The following is a 4,160-nucleotide window of genomic DNA, read 5'->3' as shown; positions in this document are numbered from 1 at the left end:
AAACGGATGTATCTAGCTATTACCTAGTTATTAAGCTCACCTGAACAGCCACCATTCCCAAATAGGATAAATCTTGACAGAAAAAGAACCTCACAAGCTTTGGGTATGGTTTCAAATTGCAGCAACCAGAGTGAAAGACAAACCCAGGGAGTTCAGTTTATCTGCTCTGACAACTGCTTCAACAGCACAAGCAGGGAAGAGGAGCAGCCAGATTCATGACATAGGGCTTAGGCAGGCAGCTTCCCCGGTTCCTTTGTGTGGTGATACCCAGGCATTGATAGAAGGAGGCTGGTGCAGGAGTAAGAGTCTGTAATGAGATGGGTGGAGCTAGGTTAGAGGAGGGTAGATCTCTAGGCATCTTACAGAGTAGGCTGCAGGTCACAGTGGGAATGAATAGCACGTACTCTGTTCATCGTGCTGACACTCAGGTACCAGCCCAGGAGATGCTGAGCCTCAGGATGTGTCTATGCACTTCCCTCCATTTAGGTTCATGCACCCTTTTATGGAGCTCTAGGACTTCCATAAATGCACCAGCCTCAAGAAGAAAGCCAGACTACTTTGAATGTTATCACTATGTATATCTAAAATGTACCAATAAAATTTTTTTTAAAAAATGAAATATATTGAAATAAAGGTAAATAACAGTATTCTTAAAAAAAGAAAAAGAAAGCCAAAGAGAGCCAGATGTGGTGGCTCAGACTTGTAATCCCAGGACTCAGTAGGCTGAGGCAGGAGGATCACCTTGAATTCAAGGTCAGCCTGAACCACATAGTGAGACTGTCTCAAACAATAGCTCGCCAGGGTGAAGGTGGGGCGGGGGAGGGTGGCACGTGAGATAGCCCAGAGGAATGAAGTGGACAAGGACCTCATTTGTTAAGCCTTGTGGATTAGGGGCAGGCATGTTCACCTTGTAATATATGTCGGGAAAACTTGAGAGGGACCTAAGGCTGTGCTTTAGGGTTTTTTCTCTTCCTTTATGTTTCTAAAAGTTTATCCTGACTGCTGCATAAAGCAGGAGTATAGGACACTGCAAGAGTGAGAGAAGGCACACCTGTTACCTGCAGATGTCCAGGCTAGGGAGTCTGGTGGCTCGGATTAGAGCAGTACCAGCGGGCATGATGAGATGAGGAAATATTCGAGCGATCAAAGTATATTATGCAGATATTTTTCTTAGGACGTGCTGATGAATTCTAAATGGACAGTAGGAAGAAGAAAGAAATTAGGGTTGATTTCATGTATTTGTATGTGAGGAGCTGTTTTGATGGTTGTATAATTTACCGTAATGGGGAAATCTTAGGGAAGAGTAGGCTTGGATGAGTGGGCTGAAGGTGTAGGGAATCATGAGTTCTGTTTTGGCCGTATCGAGATTGAGGTACTTAAACTACCACATGGAGATATTAAGAAGGCAGTAAAATATATGTCCAGAGTCTTCATGATAAAAGCTGGGCAAGAGGTTTGTAATGAATTTGGGATTCATTGCATATAAGTAAGTTTGTTTGTCTACAATGAAAGTATAGAGAAGAGGTTCACACTGAGATGCAGCTCTGGTGCACTCCAAATTTTCAAATAGACCAAAGGGGCTGTAAAAACTGCTAATTACACAGTGTTGTTCACTAGGTTATGCAAAGGGCACAAACACATACTACTCTAAAATATCAGACAGTCAGGGATGGTGGTGTAGATCTACAATCCCAGCACTCTGAGAGGCAGAGGCAGAGGCAGAAAAATCACGTTTGAACCCAGCCTGGGAAACTTAGCAAGAAACTGTTTTAAAATAAAAAAATAAAAAAGGGCCAGGCATGGTGGCACACATCTGTAATCCCAGCACTCGGGAGGCTGAGGCAGGAGGATTGCCACAAGTTGGATGGCCACACAAATGTGGCCATCTTTTCCAAAATCATAGAAGAAATTAAGTTTATGTACCAAGATACCACTGATTCTGTTACATGAACCCTAAAATGTGAAGTTAATCTGTAATAAAACTTATACACAATAATAAAGGAAAGGGAGCCAGGTGTGATGGCGCATGCCTATAATCCCAGTATTTGGGAGGCTGAGGCAGGAGGATTGTTGTGAGTTTGAGGCCAGCCTGGGCTACAAAGTGAGCTCAAGGCCAGCCTGAACTGCATAGCGAGACCCTGTCACAAAAAATAAATAAATAAATAAATAAATAAATAATTAATTAATAAAAGTAAAAATAAAAAAATAATAAAGGAAAGTATGCTAGAGAAGAGAATAGATAACATGCACATACACACACAAAGGTGAGGAAAGAAATACACCTAGCTGTTATAGTCTCATTTCTGCAAATGGTCATGGAGCCCAGGTTGATATTTACAAATTTCCTTCTTCCTCTACTCATTCTGTGTTTTGTTTGCCTTCAGCTAGGATCATAAGTGATCAGGACCTTTTCAAAAAATTCGAATCTTCCAAGTTCTTGTTTTTTCAGTTGCCGAAGTTTTTCATTAACCTTTACTGTTACACATAGAAGTACTTAGAGATGCCGCAGGAATCTTTTCTCTTCCCAGCATAATCCTTCACGTTCCTGTTGTGTACTAGCAATTGAGTTCCTCCCTGGTACTTGAGAGCAGTCACACTGTGTCCACAAAGATGAGTCGCATCTCAGCCTGGAGAAGAAGCTCAGAGGTAGAGTGTTTGCCTCACTGGTGCAAGGCCCTGGGTTCAGCCCCCTGCACCACCCACACACACACACACACACACACACACACACGTGCACACGCCCACAAAGAGTAACATTCTTACTTGTCTCTTGGGTTTTGGGGAGAGGAACCCCAAAATGGCCAGGTGGCAGTTTCACTTACCAATCTAGCAGTGCTGGTACCATTTTCCCCGAGTGGCAGACTTCACCTTCTTGGGAATGAGGCTTCAAAATCAGCAGAGCTCTAAAATGTTAGGGATGGGAAATCAAAATGCTCCAAGTGGGTTGTTAGGTGAAATTTTTTTTGTTTGTTTGTTTTCCGGTACCGGGAATTGAACTCACGACCTCACGCTTGCCAGGCAGGCGCTGTGCCGCTGAGCTAAATCCCCAGCCCCTAGGGGTCGTTAGGTATAATCTTGATAAAATCCACCCCCCTTTGTACCTCTTGATTTACAGACCTACACACGATGGCCAGAGAGGCAGCACCATGAACTGATCTCGATTCAAAGCCCATCATCTTTGATGCTATAACGTATCATCCTATCTGCTGTGAGTATTGTCTCCCAGCAGGCACTGGCAGTGAAGCGTTAGCGGGTTATTCCGTTAGCCGCTTCGGATGATGCGGTGTATGGCAAAACCAGCTAATTCATTTTACTGGCAGAAGCCGCCCGGTTCGAATGTGGGCAGGAGAGCATGATGGTAAATAAGGCCTTTCTTACTTCTCTGGGTTATGATGCTGGCAAGCTTCAGATGACAAAATTGCAACAAATTGAGTTTAAAGATCTTAATTGGCTTTTTCCTTTGCGGTTCTCCAGTGAGGCAACATCTCCTTCTGAGCAGATGTGGGAGGCAAAGGAGGCCTGAAGAAAGTGAAAACACAGTCATACAAAACCAAAAGACTGTTTCAAAGTTCCTTCCCTTATCAGGCCAAAAGGAAGAGACATCTTTATTAGGCAGACTCAGGTTGACTGGGATCTCCTGTTGTTTTAGAAAAACAGCTCATGGGCTGGGGATGTAGCTCAGTGGCACAAGTGCCTGCCTGGCAAGCACAAGGTCCTGAGTTCAAATTCCAGTACCAAAAAAAAAAAATGATGTGGAGAAATCTATATATGGAAACCAACACCAGACAAAAATAATCCTAGAATACCAGCTCCCTTCAAAAATTCAATTTATTTGCCTGGCACTTAGCATGAGCAAGTCCATTCTAGACTCTAGTGTGCTGGGGCCTGGTACAGGTGGCCAGTTCAAAACAGTGGCCTCCATCACCTTTGTGTAACACAAGGAGGCAAATTATTACCTATCTATAACGTATATGACATAGGAAAGGGCCCAGTATAAGCAACTTTCCACCAGTGACTGGCTGAACTCCTCGGGGATGTTAGGGTTCATTGTAGGTCTCTGCTATGCAAGTTAGGTATTTAGTAGCAGTGATAGCCAGGTAAGTTCAGTGAGATCAAGCCGTGTGGAGCCTACGCCCAGCCTCCATCCCCGCCACCATGGA

General features: G+C 43.8%; 1 long non-coding RNA gene across 2 annotated transcripts; it reads right to left on the bottom strand.

The window, feature by feature from the left end:
• Nucleotides 1-232: 232 nt before the first annotated feature.
• On the bottom strand, nt 233-2,901 carry LOC106148582. 2 transcript variants are annotated; one of them, XR_001234156.1, is made up of 3 exons: nt 2,823-2,901; nt 1,059-1,190; nt 233-307 (listed from the first exon to the last, which is right to left on the bottom strand). It is a non-coding gene; the product is annotated as an uncharacterized LOC106148582 (long non-coding RNA). The 2 variants fall into 2 exon arrangements; XR_001234155.1 differs by having other exon boundaries at nt 258-307; nt 1,052-1,190.
• Between the last annotated feature and the right edge of the window lie 1,259 nt (nt 2,902-4,160).

Source organism: Chinchilla lanigera, unplaced genomic scaffold, assembly GCF_000276665.1.
Source record: "Chinchilla lanigera isolate Chin_1 unplaced genomic scaffold, ChiLan1.0 scaffold00023, whole genome shotgun sequence".
Lineage (NCBI taxonomy): Eukaryota > Metazoa > Chordata > Mammalia > Rodentia > Chinchillidae > Chinchilla > Chinchilla lanigera.
Note: the sequence above shows the minus strand (reverse complement) of the source record. Positions and strands in the feature narration are given on the sequence as shown.